This window comes from Lynx canadensis, chromosome B4, assembly GCF_007474595.2.
Source record: "Lynx canadensis isolate LIC74 chromosome B4, mLynCan4.pri.v2, whole genome shotgun sequence".
Taxonomy (NCBI): Eukaryota; Metazoa; Chordata; class Mammalia; order Carnivora; family Felidae; genus Lynx; species Lynx canadensis.
The window spans coordinates 22,345,825-22,362,951 of NC_044309.1; positions in this window are offsets into that span (position 1 = coordinate 22,345,825).

Here is a 17,127-nt window from a genome sequence, read left to right on the forward strand (position 1 = left end):
TTAGGGATCCAGTCTTTCACTCCATTTTCCTTAACCTGAGCTTCCTTCCTTGTCACAACATCATGGGTTCATCAAGCTCTTTTCTCTCCTTCCTTTCTCTTTTACATTTGCTCACATAACTTGTGTAGCTGACTGACTGACCATAAACAAGCTCTTCACAGCCTCTACCTTGCCTCCTAGATCATCTGTTTCCTTGCCTTCACTACTGCATTCTGTGCTTTTACACTGTTCCCACCTTATTGTGAAGAAGCCCATTTTCAACAGAGAAAAGAACGAGTAACCTTGGGAAATCAAGGGATTAACCCTGAGGGGGTTGACCTCATGCATGCAATGTCTTTGAAGTCCAGCATTTTATCTTAAAAAGAAAGCAATATTTTTGCTCAACTCCATGATTTCTGTGTTTCTTTTAAATGTTTGTGGGAAGTGGTCCAAACTATTTGGCTATTGCTACTTGATTCCCCTACCTTACTTCCAATGTTTGAGTAAAACTGAAGCCACAAAAAGATAAACCATAATAATAAAGAGGTTTCAAGTACTTTCTAGCATGCCAATGGGGATCCTCAGGGGTGTGAGGATCTCAGCCATGGATCAACCCCACTATAAAGGACCCCCCATTTGCATCTTTGACTCTCTGGCCTCTGACACAGTACCAGGTACGTGTTTGTCTTTCCATAGTTGTTTGTAGAACTGACCAGAACTGAAGTGGGGGAGATTTCTTCTCCACATTCAATAGGCCACTGCCTATTTTAGCTTATTCTCAGTGCCTGCTAGCCAAAATGCAATTGTTCGTTGTACTGAAGGAAAGATCAAGGTGAAGCCTTAAGGAATCAACTGTAATGTGTGTTTATACTGTGATTGCCAAGACTCAGGTCTTGAAATAGGTGTTTCTTGTCATCCCCTCAAGCATCAAGGAGAGCAGACATTTTTCTTGAGCCTCAATGAGGGAGTCCAGTGGACTGTCTGGGAACACAGGCCCTGCAATCAAACTGCCTGATTGCAAACCGTGGTATCACCCTTGATATTTGTGTGTCCATGGGCTTGTTCGCTGACCCGTCAATGCTTCATTTTCCTCATCTGTTATATGAGGATAATAAGAATACCTGCTTCATCGGGTTGTTGAGAGGAACCCATGATGCCATGTGTGAACGTGTTCAACATCAATCCTGAGACAAAGTATGCCCTCATTAAATGACAGCTGTTCTTACTGCTAAATGGTTGACTGATGAGTCCAAAACATTTTGTCTAAAAATAATTTGAAAATGTGACCCCAAGACTAGGTAGCAGCTCTAGACACTAAGTAACTGCCTTTGTGTGAAACTCCATAATTCCCACAATGAATATAGCAATTAAAAATCTTTTTCCATTCCCCTTATATACACATACACGTACACTGTCATCCAGAAGTAGTAAAATAGTTAGAGGAGGAAGGTGTTGCCTGCAGGTCTTGTGCTATAGTCATTTCTCACGCTTCTCAAGCCTGAACTTTCCTGACAGCTTTGTGTGCCTGGGGTGCTGAACCACCGACCTCAGAGTAGAACGGTAAGTCGCCTTGGATCCCCCCACTGAGCTTTAGAAGTTAGCTTTTGAGTTTTCTCATATAACAGGATTGCCCTAGTTGACAAACATAAGGAGCCCAGAAGTTTCTCCTACTCACAGATTCCCTCTTTCTTCCATATGTCCTGGGAGAGCCCAGTGCTATCTAGGAATTCCAGAATTAGAACAAGCCATTGAGAATGTCATGTTTAAGGGTAGGCAGCCTGCTGACTAGTTATTTTCTTAACATCTTCCCATCCTTTGGCATCTACTCCAGGAAACGCCAGCCAGAACTCTCCAATTAGCTACCATATGGATAGCATCTATAAGAAAACAACGTATAATCTATATCAGTTACGTGCTCTGATGAACACAATTTCATGGCCAGGAAAGGGTAACAAGGATGTAGGTTTGTCACACTGTCCTCTTCAAAAGTTATCAGGCAACCTTACACCAGAGAGTATTTTTTCATAGCACAATTTTACTCTGTTTAATGTGATTTAAAGACCCACATGTTTGCCGATTGATTTGGTCAAGAGTAAGAAACATTTAGCAGGCAGAATAAGAAAGTTCTCTGTTTGGGAGAAGTATTTATGGTTTTGAAATTCCTGCAGAAGTCCAGATGAGGATCAAAGTCCAAGGCATAAAATAATCATTATGACCTTACTTTCCAAAAGCATTCCCACAAGGTTAAGTGCTTCACATGTCCTTTGTTCAGGGCCCAGACTTCAAGAGAAACACATTTGAGACAGATGATGTGGGGCCATGCTGGGGTCCTCCAACCCCGAACTAAAGGTCACACCCAGATAAAGACTAACGAGATCTCTAATGGACTGAAGAAAAGTATAGGGTCTCATGAATTTGTTCTGTGTTTGTGACCAGAAGTGACATTAACAATGGCTGGGGTGATCCTTACAGAAAGAAGCTTGGGGCACTTAGATGGCTCAGTCGATTGAGCGTCAGACTTCGGCTCAGGTCATGATCTCTTAGTTCATGAGTTCGAGCCCCACATCCGGCTCACCGCTGTCAGTGCAGAGCCCGCTTCGGATTCTCTGTCCCCTCTCTCTCTGCCCCTCACCACTAACATTCTCTCTGTCTCAAAAATAAATCAACATTAAAAAAAGAAGCAGGAAGCTTATAGAAAATGGCCAAGGGGCACCTGGGTGGCCCAGTTGGTTAAGTGTCTGACTTTGGCTCAGGTCACGATCTCAAGGTTTGTGGGTTCGAGCCCGGCATCAGGCTGTGGAGCTGTGGAGCCTGCTTGGGATCCTCTCTCTGCCCCTCCCCTACTTGTGCTCTCTCTCTCTCAAAACAAATAAATAAACTTAAAAAAATAATAAGTAAATTGGCTAAAAATCTCTGGCTTCAAAACTCCTCCGAGGAAACTTTTTGTCCTGAACAAACCTTATAGCTCTGGTTTAATCAGAATCCTGTGACTTCTCTGGAGAGAATATTTGCTGTGAAGCAGTGTCTGATACAAGACTGTATGCCAGGGTCCAAATGATCCAAATACTGAGTCGTGTGTAGACAGTAGGGTCTTTGCTGCCACATGCTTCTCCCACCGTCCAGCTGAGTTAGGGTCTTCACGTGGTCTTCTCCACGGCCAGGTCACGATGCTCGTCTTCCCTTAGCTAGAGGGGAGAATGCTTTAAATTGTTGCTATCAACCCTGAGTGAGAATGATAGCTTAAATTGTCTCTCCTCGAGGAAATAAGTGAGTTGCTAGATGCACTAATCCAGATAGCCCCATCTGTGTCAACAATGTCAATGAGAAAAAGTGTTCAGTTCTTAACATTTGAGGCATTAGAGCAGATCTCATGTCTCAACAAGGGCATTGGTTTTTGTCTTGGTCTTTTCACCTTCAGCGTTTATTTAAAAGAATACACACACACACACACACACACACACACACACACGCTTTGGTTTGTTGATTTAAAGCGAGTTTGAAATAACTTGGTGAGAAAAGCCTGAGAGGATTCCACCACAAAAGAAAGCCTAGCAGAGCCAACAGACTCTACAGCTAGTCAGTGACTTTGAATCCCAGCTTCTCCCTTCCTTAAATGTGTGACCCTTGCCCAGCTAATGAATGTATTATTTTCTCATTCGCAAAATGATGATGATGATGATGATGATGATGATGATGATGATGATAATGATGATGGAACTTTCTTCCCGGAGTTGTAGTGTGAATTACATATGTAAAGAATTTACAACAATGACTAACACATACTAGGGGATAGTTTGTGGTTTTAAGAAGTCCCCACACATAGTATCACTTTCCCTAGCCAAGTTCTGAGCATATGAAGAGATAAATGAAAGAGTAAGAGACTAAAACAGCATTTTGGTTTCTTGATAAAGTAAGTGTTAAACTATAACTTAGAGTCGGGGCAACTGTGGGCTGCGCCACAGAATTAGGCTAACTTTCTCACTCGTTCCAGAAATATGTGGACCACTACCAACATGGGGGCCCAGAGAGAGACAGACAGACACACAGAGACCGAGAAGGGTGGGGGAGAGAGTTGGACTGTGCCTCTCTTGGAAAGGGTGAGGGGAGGGGCAAGGAGATTTGGGGGAAAGTCCATCTTCGGAAGGTCAGGGAATGGGAACAAGAACCCCTCTGCCAACATGATCATTTATTGTGCACAGTTATAATTAAACTGTGGACATTTCATGTTTGACCTGCATTGTTATGTAGTTGACCTGGGACACAGGAGACCCCCAATAAATGTTTCTGAAGGAATGAAGGAAGGAGTGCTATGTCTTTGCTATTTGTTTTTTTTTTTTTATTAAAAAATCATCTCCAAGAAGACTATAAATAACTTGCCAACCCTTCTGCGAAACTTCCCTGCCAATCCTGGCCTTTATTTTCACTTCGCTCAACTCTCAAACGGGGCATCCACAGAGCTCACTTGGTCCTTAGCACAGGCAACTTGTATTTGTATAGATTTTATATACTAGTTCCTTCTCTCTGCCTATTTATCCCCCCAGGTTCCTCAGCACCCTGCACACTATGGGATTCACGCCCTGTCCTCAGAGTCTGTGACGTTTCCCGCTCTGTGCAGAGGGCAGAAGGAGTGGACATTCTCCTCCATGGTGTAGGTGAAGAAATAGCAAAGCGGGGAGAACAGATGGGGGGGTTGCTGGTTGCAGCGCTAATAATTGGGGCTTTGCTGGTTATATTGTTTAAAAAATATGTCGCTGTGCTGAGTTTCTGCTGGGAGCCAGTCTGTGTACTAGGCAGAGAAGACACCCAGATGAGCCACAAACACAATCTAGGTCCTGACGTCAAGGGGCTGGTCACCCAGAGTTGTGGTTTCCAACCTTGCTTTTGCTGTCATGGATAGGAACCTGTGGGATGAGCTCTCCTCCCAGGTGATCCAAATGTGTCCCCTCCCTTCTGGTCCTTTCTGAACATCACTGATCCCATTCTGCATACACATAGAATGCTGGGCAGGCGTGATAAGCACTACCCCACACGGGTAAACGTGGCCCTACCTGAGCAGGGAGGAAGCAGGGGATAACCATTCAAGCCATACCTTGAGTCAGGAGTATGATACAGGTGGTGATGTGAATACAGGAAAAGCATCCCAAACAGGGGGAGATGGCGTGAGGAAAGGCAGAGCTGTGAATGTCACCTAGTGTGTCCAGGAAGAGCAAGCATCCTACGCTCCACGCAGGGAGGGTTACCAGATTTAGCAAATAAAAATAACAGTTTACGTCTCCAACTGGGGCAGACTTCTATTTCAGAAGTATTCGTTATTTATCTGACATTCGAATTTAACCGGGCATCCTGTATCCTGCCTGCCACCCGTTCCCGACACATAGGGCCTCTGGGCACACCTCCTGGCTGGTCTGAGGTGCACATCTGGACTGGCAGCTCTGGAGCCATCGCACTGACACCAGCTCAAGGCAGTCCTGCTCCGTCAATCTTGGGAAATTTGCCTGAAGGTTTTGTCTTCATTTTTAAATTACTATTAGAAAAAAAAAAAAAAGAAAAGCATTGCCAAAGGTGGATATCCCAAATCTCTCTGGGGTGAGATTGTACTATGAGTCCTGCTGTATCAAGTACTAGGGACTATTTGCAAAAGGAAATGCTAAGGATGCTACCTAGGAAGCATGGAAGTTTCCACCCTGCAGAGCAAAGCTGACGTTCAGAAGCAGGCTTTTGACTCTCTCGCCCTCTAGTGGCCGAATGCTTAAACAGGGATTTGCGTTCCTACTTCAACTCTGTCATCCCTTGGGACTTTGAGTCTCAGTAAGTGAAGTAACCCAAGAAGGTGCAGGCCCAGGTGCAGCTAGATCCTAAATGCAGCCTAAGAGGCACGTGGGTCCAGAAAAGAGACGTAAAATGCTGTGCTGCTCTCCCGCGGCCTCTTGCTTCTTCATGATGCCCCGGGGCAGGGCTTCCGGCCCAGGGGGACTGCTTCTGCCCATGGTTGCCTTTGCTTTCGTTCATTTATCCAACAAATATTCCTGGGGTGTTGACTATGGGCCAGGCACTGTGCTGGGTGCTGGGCATAACACATAAAACCTAATGTATTTAGGGGCGCCTGAGTGGCTCAGTCTGTTAAGCTTGGAACTCTTGATCTCCGATCAGGTCATGATCTCGTGGTTTGTGAGTTCGAGCCCTGCATCAAGCTCCACGATGACATCACAGAACCTGTATGGGATTCTCTCTCTCCCTCTCTCTCTGTCCCTCCCCCACTTGCCCTCCCTCTCTCTCTCTCTCTCAAAAATAAATAAACTTTAAAAAAAACACATTACAACATATTTCATCATGATTTGGAGTTAAACCAAGGACATTGCATTGTTCAAGAGATTGTACCCAAAACAAATTGAACTCATTGCTAGGCACAGGAATTTTAGGATCATAAAAGGGTCTACATGAGTAATGCATTTTTTTCTATGACATCCTGGCTTTGTAATTCATACATATGTTGTGTCTTTGATAAATGGTCATTGGACTTCTTGACAGCTATTTATAATTTCGCACGTAGTCATCAATCAGATTGCATATGATACAAAATTGATGCCATGTGATGTGCCTAGAGCCATTCCTGACTTTATGAAAAAAGAGGGACTTGGCAAAACAGTGAGTTCTTTCCGTTTTCCTAGAATGGGCAATGCTGTTCCCGACATTGAAAGAATATACCGACAGAAACCTATGAGGGCAATGAAGTTGTATTGGAAATAGTCGGGTCTATTTGTGGTAATGGTGACCAACTCAGTGTAAAAACCTCGGTGGCCTGTTGATGTGTCACCTGTGGCTGTTTAGCCGTAAGGGGTCATCTTCCCAACTGTTGCCACCCATGTTCTAACTAATCTGCATGCCATCTCACCTTCTAAGTATTTCGCAAGTCTGCCTAGTCTTTTAGTTCAGATTCTCACATCTTTTTTCCTAAACTATGATAATAGCCGCTTGAGTGTAGTCCCCTTTCCTGCTTCTTTCAAATCCATTCTCTAAAACACAAATCTGACCACGTGACTGCTGTTTTCTTTCCCGCGCATGCCTCCACCGTGCTTAGGATACAGTTCAAGCTTCTTGTGCTCTGAGTGTGTGGGACTGCCACCTGTCCAGCCACATCCACCTCCCCTCCATCATCCTTCTCAACACTTCCCTGCAAGGGGCTGGCAGGTGCTCTCGATTGGTTTGTGGATCTGTTAAATGACCGTCCAAACACATAAATCTAAATAAATCTCTGTGCTGTCTGGGTTTTCGTTTTCCCCTTCATAAAACCAGAGCCCAGATGAGACTAAATCCCACTCCAAACATGTTATGAATCTGTATTGACTGTGTTTTAAGAGTCCCATTATCAGTGAGTAATATGCTTATCAGATTCCCGAGACTTCTTGCCCGTGCCTTCCCCCATGTCTCAGCTATGTGGCATTCTCTGGCTAATTCTCTTTGGGTGCCCAGTGCTGTGTTCATTGGATTTTGACCTCAACATAGAGTAGAAATACCTTGGTTACAAGGGCTTATTCATTCATTTGTTCATACGTTCATTCATTCATTTGTGCATTCATTCATTGATTCATGAACTGTTACTGGTGGGGCAAGAGTGGGGAGCCCCAGTCGTTCTGAGGGAGCAAGCTCTTCCCTGGCAGATGCTAAGTTTCTACACCTTTTAACTTTCCCAACCAGTCATGCAAAGTTAATGCCGCTGGCTATGCCTCATCCAGATCTATTCTTGATGTTTCTATTATGTTTAGATTACTGAGGTCACTGTATGTTATTTTCGTTCAGAGCAATGCAGACATTGAATAGAAGTGCCAAAATAAATTCCCTGTGACGTGAAGAGGAAATGTCACTGTGTAGGAGTGACCTGATGAATATTAAGGGATCTTGCTCACCTGTCCAGCAATGGCACTTTCTACCTATGTCCAACAGCTTTAGTTATATGTCTGGATTCCTTAGAAATCATGCCCCACTTTGGGATAGTAGAGGGTGATTGATCATGTTTTGACCGAGATGTATTCACTTACTACACTTATATGGCACTTACAATGTGCCAGGCACTGTCCTCCTTTAATCCTCCGGGAAACCCTATGGGATAATTTTTTTTTAAAGAGCACATGCATGCATGCGCAAGCAGGGGAGAGGTAGAGAGAGAAGGAGAGAGGGAATCCCAAGCAGGCTCCATCTGTCATTGCAGAGCCCGATGGGGCTCAGGCTCACGAACCACGAGATCATGACCTGAGCCAAGATCAAGAGTTGGACACTCAACCAACTGAGCTACCCAGGCACCCCCAAATAAGTTATTATTCTTATTTCCATTTTACAGGTTAGGAAAACTAAAGCACCTTGCCCGAGGTTGCACAGCAGATGAGTAGTGGAGCAAAGATTCAGGCTTGGACTCCAGAGTATGTGCTCCCTGGACACGGATATTCTTTTGGAGTAAGGTGGCTAAACCATGTTCTTCCCTTGACCTTAAAGCTGTAGCCTTGTCTATGCAGTCAGTATTTGTACAAAAGAAGAACGTCAGAATACGCGTAGGTAATCTTCTCCCTTCCATTAGTAACGTTGGGGCGGTAGATGGCAGGGCTGCTTGGGGAGGGGGGGGGCAGCTCCCAGCAGGGGTTCCCCTGCCTTACTAACGTGAGCCTGGCTTGTCTGGAAGTTGTAGTAGGACTGCAATAGAATGTTATAATTGCGAGGAGTGTCTGAGTTTATCTAGCCTAAAGCCTTCATTTTACAGATGAGAAACCCGAGGGCCTAGAGAGGTTAAATAACCACTCATCCAAGATCGCACAGCTCCAGAGTGACCGTGGGGTTGCTTCTGCACAAATTGAGAACCTGAGTGAAACAGCACTCTTAATTTCTTAGTTTCCTGCCTCTGTTTTGTCATCATCTTTTGATTTTGTGCTCACTGGGCGACATTTGTTGCTGTTTATTTTTTCTTCTTACTGGATAAACATAGATGCTGGCTTGATCGTCTATAGGATTTCTGCAGAGTAGTGACTCAGACCTGTGTGTAACGGATAAGCTGTAATTTAGGAGAATATTTACATGGGGGTGGCAGTAAATAGGGCACCTGCTCTGGAGAGCAAATACGAGGAGAAGGCGGGAAGGAGTAATGGAGGGACATTGTCCGTGACACCCAGCAGACACACACCGTGAAATTCAGTACATTTATCACAGCTCCTAGCTAATTGCACGGCTGCTCACTTCACCCCTCCCCCACCTAACCCCCCCCAACCCCCCCACCATTCAGTGCAGCCCTCACTGTGATAACAGAATCACTTTTCTAAAGTCCAGATTTGGTCCATCCCTTCCTTGTCGCCTACCGGATACAATTTAAACTTCTCATTTGAAGGGGTTCCTGGATGGCTCAGTCCATTAAGCATCCGACTTTGGCTCAGGTCATGATCTCACAGTTCGTGAGTTCCAGCCCCACACTGGGGTCTCTGCTGTCACCATGGAGCCCACTTTGGATCTTCTGTCCCCCTCCTTCAGTGCCTACCCTCCCCCCCCCAACTCACGTGTGCGTGTGCTCTCTCTCGCTGTCTCTCTCAAAAATAAACACTTAAAAATAAAACAAAATAAACTTCTCATTTGAAATGCAAGAGCCCTCAAAATTGGCCCTTACTTATTTGATCGATCTTCTGCCCACCCTGATCCTGATTATTATTATTTTTTGATGTCTTTACTTTCTGCCAATATTTGTCACCACCACCCGCTCCCTACAGCCCACACCACACACACCCCACTCATACTGTCTCTCAAGGCCTTGGCCATGGCATTTGGGGTTCCTTGGGTTGAAATGTTCTTTCCCCAGTGACTCACCTGGTGAAACTCTATCCCTTCTTTGAGACCACACGTTACCTTCTCTCCCAAGCCTTTCCTGCTCTTGACCAACGTGGCTATTCCTCCATCGATGCTTTTCGTCTGTATCTCAACTAGAGCTCTATTCTTTTTTCTTTAAGTGAACATTATCTTCTTAGTCCACACGGTTTCATCATTCTTTCCTTGAGCCCACCAGGCAAAAAGCACTTACTCAGTATGTCAGTGTGCCCAGCGCTGTGGTAGGGGCTCAGGTTCCAAAATGGCTAAAGCTGGTCCTCCTCCTTTGCAACCTCACAGTCTCATGAGAGAGGCTCACATTTGAGCAATAAATACTGTGCAGTGGGATAAATGTTCACAAAACGGTGGCTTGTCTCCTTGATTCCAGCATCCCTAGCATCCCCCAAAGGCAAATTAGTGCTCAATAATTTTTTTCAGGATTTTATTTTTAAGTAATGTCTGCACCCAATGTGGGGCTTGAACTCACAACCGTGAGATCAAGAGTTGCACACTGCACCAACTGAGCCAGCCAGGCAGCCCTGTGCTCCATACATTTTTGAAGAAACGAAGGGGTGAGTGAATGAGGACGTGGATGAATTGATTACCAACACTAAACCAGTACTCTCCAGACTGCAGTGTCTTATAAAGCAATTTTATGAATTATAAGAACCAAATATTTTACTTTTTAAAAATAGTTACGGGGGTGCCTGGGGGGCTCAGTCGTTGAAGCATCCAGCTTCGGCTCAGGTCATGATCTCATGGTTCGTGAAGTAGAGCCCCACAGTGTGCTCTGTGCTGACAGCCCAGAACCTGCTTTGGATCCGCTGTCCCCCTCTCTCTCTGCCCCTCCTCCATCCTCTCTCTCCCTCTCTTTCAAAAATAAATAAACATTAAAAAAAATAGTTCGGTATTTACCATCTGTAGAAAAGTCAGAAAATAGAGCATTGTTTTATCAAACCCATAACTTTAACAATATTATCAAAGAGATAACGCTTCATCTTTTTAAGTGAGTCAATACTAATATAAAGTGTAACAATTTGATGACGGGAAACAAATTGCTGGAGTTTGAGAAACACGGACCGGATGAGGTAATTTTCACTATTTCCTTCAATTTCGAAAAACGTAAGGGTGCCTGGGTGGCTCATTCGCTTGAGTGTCTTACTCTTGATTTCAGCTCAGGTCATGATCCCCGGGGACCAGGAGGTCATGGGATCGTTTCCCCTGTCGGGCTCCATGCTCAGCATGGAGCCTGCTTGGGATTTTCTTTCTCCATCCCACCCTACCCAACTCACACATGAGCAAACATACTCTCTCTCTGAATCATCAATCAATCAGTCAACCAATCAATGTTGAAAAAGATGGGGCAAAGAACATTGTGTTCTGAAGATGACCCAAACCATATTTATTTATCTCAGAAATGATTCTGTAAACTCTCCACTTGAGTGTCCTGATTTTCACAGGCTGTGACCTGCTCCGGTGACAAGGCATAGCCCTACCCATAGTTTGGGTTCTTATTTATGTGAGGAAGTAGGAGGGTTAGGAAATGGCTTTCCCAGGCCTCCTGAGCAGCTGGACATGATCCTTTGACATTTAGGAGAAGCAGTAGCTACTCTGGAAACCAACAGAAATCTGTCCTTGTCCCTCTCATTCAGCTGCTCCATCCTTGCTTGCTTCTTTCTCTGTTGCTGCTACTGCCCTTCTGCTAGAACACTCTCTCTCTCTCTCTCTCTCTCTCTCTCTCTCTCTCTCTCTCTCTCCCCCTTCCTACCCGCCCCTCCCCCCACCCCCACCCCGCCCCATCCTTTCTTTTGCAGTCTCTTGGCTGTGCCTGCTAATGTCTGTTTGGGAGGGCTCCTCTTTGCTCAGCCATACTGCCGGCACCTGGGTGACCACCTGAACCCAGGTTTCCCAGAACTTTCCTGATTTTAGCATGGAAATTTCTGCATCCCAGGGTGCCTGGTTGTTCAGTCGTTTGAGCCTCAGACTTAGTCTCAGGTCATGATCTCAAGGCTCAGGGCTCATGAGTCGTGAGTCGGGCTCACTGGTGTCAGCGTGGAGCCTGCTTCAGAAACTCTGTCACCTCCTTCTCTGTGCCCCTCCCCCACTCATTCTCTCTCTCTCTTTCTCTCTCTCTCTCTCTCAAAAATAAATCAACATTAAAAAAAGGAGAAATGTCTGCATTCTGGGAGCACCCAAAGTCCTGGGCAAACCTGGCTGGTGGGTCATCCTAACTCCTTTTTCTCTGTACCATATTCAAATTATGTAGGAAAGAAGAGGGGCGATCTGACTGGGTCTCTGAGCCCCTCTCCAGCCCGGAGCTCCTTGAGTTCTTGACAGGGAGCACCCCAAGCCGGTCCCTACTGACCTGGGGTGGCCCAGAGAAGCTCCCCGGCTGCCTTCCTCAGAAAGGGCTTGCGAGCAGGGCACACTGGGAATATCATTGATTCCTCGCTAGTCTACCACATCACTACACCAGTTGGCCGTTTATCAGGGTCTTGGGTTCTGACGCACATGGGTTGGGGGGGGTGTGCAGAAGGGGAAGAGGTGTGCGTGGGATGGGGGGGAGCAGGTAGAGACTACTTATCATTTTGTTCTTTTATGGATTCAATCACTTCACACAAATTAGACTCCTCATAGAGTGTTGTGGAAAACTTGGTCCAACCTCTAATTAAATATCTTGCCCCACTAAACCTTGCCCAGTTGAGAGACTGTAAAATCTGGCAAAGAATGTGTTTCAAAAGCACAACAGTATAATCCGGGAAACAAAACTTTAAGCTCTAGGAGCACATGGGGAGGACCACAGAACTCACCTGGGGGCCGGGAAGAAGGAGAGCCACAGGACAGCTGGTAAACGCCCCAGGTCTTCTTCCCCCTCCCACTTGGCTCTTTAGGTCCTTCGTGATTAAAACTGTTTTTTCCATCTGCAACGAACACGCGTTGTACCCTCTCCTTAAATCCTGTGGACTGGGGTGGGGAGAGAAGATCGCTGTAAAAATACTTAAGTTCTGGAGCACATGATTGGCTTTCAAGAACTGACCCCAAAACTTGAAGGTGAGCCGGCCTGATGGAGAAGCTGGAGACGGGCCGGCTCTCCGCACACCCCGAGGGAGCACCTGCCCCGTCGGCACCCTGAGCCCCCGGAGTGCAGTGTCAGCCTCCCCGGGGCGAATCAGGAGGGCCGTGCATCTGCACAACCCTGCCGTTCTCTGTTGTCTGTGGCTCTTACTCCCTGAAACTAAGATCTGATGAAAATGCGAAAAAAAAAAAAAAAAAACCAAAAATCTAGGTGCATTATTGAAAGTCTACGCGAGTGATTATTTGGCCGAGAAGAATATCAGTACATTCAATCCAGTTTCAACGTTTCCCCTGCCTGGTAGGGAAGGTGAGGACCTCTGAGTTCTAGAGGTGGGGATGAGGAGAACAAAGGCTCAGGAGGAGCAGTAGGAATAATCCCCCTTCGGGACCCTAGGAGGCACGTCTCAGACATCTCTCTTGCTGTACCGAGGTCATCCCACCTCTGGGCTGCACCCCGACCCCACCAGCCTACGTGAGCCTACCAGTACCCCAACTCACCTCACAGGCCCTTTCCCCTATCTGACCATGTGCAGGCTCCTCTCCATGATCTCTGATGGCTGGTCCCAGCCTCACGTCCTGGGGGAAGCCATGTCTCACCTGGGATGTTCCTGGCATTACGGAAACAGCACACAGGCAAGCACGTACATTACAGCATACACCGGGCCTCAGTGTCTTATACAGTAAAGACCCCCAGCTAATATGAGACCCGATTCTGTGATTGAGGGGAGAGGGGTTTTAGAAAATAGATATACTCTCCCCTGTACCAACTCTGACTTTATTCTCCATTTCTTTTTTTTTTTTTTAATTAAGTAATTTGTTCTTGAGAGAGAGAGAGCACATGCACGCATGCACACATGTGCCCATTAGTGGGGAAGGTGCACAGAAAGAGAATCCCCAGCAGGCCCCACAGAGCCGGATGCTGGGCTTGAACCCACGAACTGCGGGATCACGACCTGTGCTGAAATCAAGAGACAGACATATAACCAATGGAGCCACCCAGGCACCCCTATTTTCCATTTTGATATAGAAAAAGGAATGAGAATAATTGAGGGGTCCCCTAGGGCGGTTGTGAGAAAAGGGGATAAAATATCCTAAGTATTAAGCAAATTCAACAGCGTGATGGTTGACGAGGGGGCCTGACTGGCATTAACTCTCCAGGTGTCATTTTGCTCATCTGCAAAATGGGGGAGGGAATAGAAGCTAACCCTTGATCCCAATTTTCTGGCCCTGTGATTGGTTCCCCATAGTCCTTACTGCCCCAACAACTCACTGAAGCTTTGCAGGGCACGTGGAGAAGGCCAGGGGCAGAAGTAGGCCAGGGAAATGCCTTCCCAATGAGGTCTCACCAAATACTCTCTGATGAAAGGGTTCATAATAGCACCACTGGGTTAAAGCAAGGAGCAAGCAGGGTGCTTGTATCTGTGGGCGTTCTTACATTTTCATGGGTTCCACCTCTAGGAACTCTATAGAATATGACACAGTTTAGCCCGCTCTGGGATAAAGGCGGGGGGGAGCATACATCAGTTGGAATTTTCACTTGAAAGTCGCCACCTGGAAGCCAGACTTGGTCTGCTGTGACCACGTGAAGCAAAGCTGAGCGCTGGTTTCCCCATGATGTGCTGCACACATGGGCCGCCCCAGCGACGCTGCTTGGCAGACGTGGTCTTTGCTTTCCAGCGTCTTCCAACTTAAAAGAGATAAAAGAAACCCCGATAAAAATGGACATCAATGGATTCTCTTGAAAAGAAAGCAAATATGCTTAAAGCATTAACACATTGGATCTAAGTGTAGTTTGTGTTCATAATTGCATGAAGAATTTTACGGGGTAGGGAGAAAAGTTCCAAGACATCGGTATACAGAGAGACGTGAGCGGTGGGGGAGGCTTTTGGTCAACTCACTTCTCCTTGGCTGGCCAGGTCTCCTTGGAGCAGCTGGGATTTTAAGGACTCAAGTAAGATCAGGAAGATTGGTTACCCTCTGGAGAGAATGCTAGAGATAGAAATGGTTCCATGGTCACATCTGTGAGCTCTTCGCCCTAAACATAGAAAGGGAAATTCTGTTTTGATGGATGAATCATACAGATTACGCTATTGTGAGATTTTTGTTCTTCAATGTGAAGTGGTTGGTGGGGCTTGTAAAACAGCTCAGATGACGGTTCACACCTTTAATTAATGCTTAAATTTCTCTGGTGAGGTCGATGTGGGGAAACTGAAACAGCCTTCTTTGGGCTCGTTTTGCATTCGGAAACCCGAAGAACACATGGGGCATATCTTGGGCTACACAGAGGGGACCATCTGTCCTGGTTTGCCAGGGACAGTCGTGGTTTCTGCGTCTTGTCCTGTTGCAATTATTTATAGTGTCCCCTTTCGCGGCCACAAGTGCTCTGGTTTATATTTAAGTGTAAGGTCACCCTAACCAGCTGACACACTGCTGGCAAGAGTAAGGTGGGAGAGCCCGCATTTCATTCACCAGATCGTCCATTTAAGCAAATGTTCTCCCAATTGTCACAAGTCTTTCATTTCTGAACTCCAGGCTGACACTCCGGGGTGTTCCCTTCAGAAAGGCAATGTGTAACATGTCAAAGGGAGCTCCGGTTGGAACATTTTTGGCTTATTTGTTTTTCACTTTATTTTGTTTAGTTTTCCTTTCAGTGACCAATGCCTTTGACAATTACATTTTATGCCTTCCGCTAGCATTAAGTATTTCTTTCGTGTCCTCGTGTCAAATCATCGTAGGCGATCCTGTGCCGAATAGCATTTTTTTTTGTCTTTTATTTTGTATTTATTTATTTTTTTATTATGAAATTTATTGTCAAATTGGTTTCCACGTGCCGAGTAGCATTTAAACTAAAAAAAGATTTTGGGACCTATCAGTGCAATTCCACGAAGGCTGGATTCTAGCAATGATTTCTCTCTTGAAAAACTCACATAAAGGAAGAGTTGACATGCTTTCCACAGCTCTGTAATTAAATAGGCCTGCTAAGCAGTCACACGCAATAGTTTCTGACTGTTGTCACTAATGCTTGTCATGGCGGATGTCTGTTTAAGTTGTGTTTTCAAATCCAGTAGTGGCCCAGTTCTGCAACAGGATTGTTCCGCCTGCAAAATCACCATTTGCCCTTTTATCTCATCACTTGTCTTTCCTTTTAAATGACATTTTTTTGTGTGTTAGCTCATTTTGAGTCATGAATTGCCAACATATGGAGCCATTAAGCAAGAAATAGTCTTGCACCTTCCCTGGTTAACAGAAATGGAGTTGAAAATTCAGCCCCCTGGTATCATTATTGTAGCTCTCTATATGAGTGCAGGAAAATCACATTTCAAGTTCTTCCCGCTTTCCTTCTGCCTTTCACAGCACATTTCAAAGTACGGCAGTAGGCAGATTGGTTTGTAATAGCAATTTTTAAACCTAGAAATTAAATTAAACCTAAAAGCACGGCATGTTTCTAGTTCAAATAGGGCTTCTTCCAGAAAGAACATTTCCGCAGCTATAGCAATGACAATAATAGTATTTTTCATGAAGATCTGAGTTACTGAGCTTATGGAGATTGCAGAAAACGGTTAGTGTTTTCTAGAGACCCCTCTCAGAGAAGCTGACAATTAGCAAAATAGTCCTAGTAAGGTCTGTGTGCTTTGAAGAGCGTTGTACAGAATAGTCAGTGCAAAGGCATTAATACAGAGCTTTCTCAAATTGTTTTCAGTTCTTGTTCTCAAGGAGAAGGAACAAAAGGCCAGTAACTAGTCTGGTAGAAGCTTCCCCCCATAGAATGGTCAGAAAGTTGAACTATTCAAGAGAATGTGATTTACTGTAAATATATGTCTAGATTTCCTGGTCCTTAATGATTCATGTTAATTATCTTCGCTCGTAATGCCTTTTTGTTTTGCGCATTCCACAAAGAGTTTTGCTTGGAGGAATATCTACACAGGCCGCAGTCTGCGTTGCCTGTGGGGGAGGGGAGGGTCCCAGCAGCCTGAACACGTGGTGGGCAGAGGGGGTTCCTTGGGCTGCCTGGAAACTAACCAGAGTTTAGAACTGGTGGGAGACCTGCCCTTATTTTGCCCAGTTGGGGATCAACAGGGCCTTGAAGGGCTGCTCTCCCACTTTCCAAACAGCCCCAGGAAAGCAAAATCTGCATGTAAAAATGGATTTTTCCCCCACCCCCGCCTGAACTGAGCTAGCCAGAAAGGCTTCCCAGCAGGCAGTGGGCTGTTGGTTGTTATGGGCTGCTATGGTAGGTAT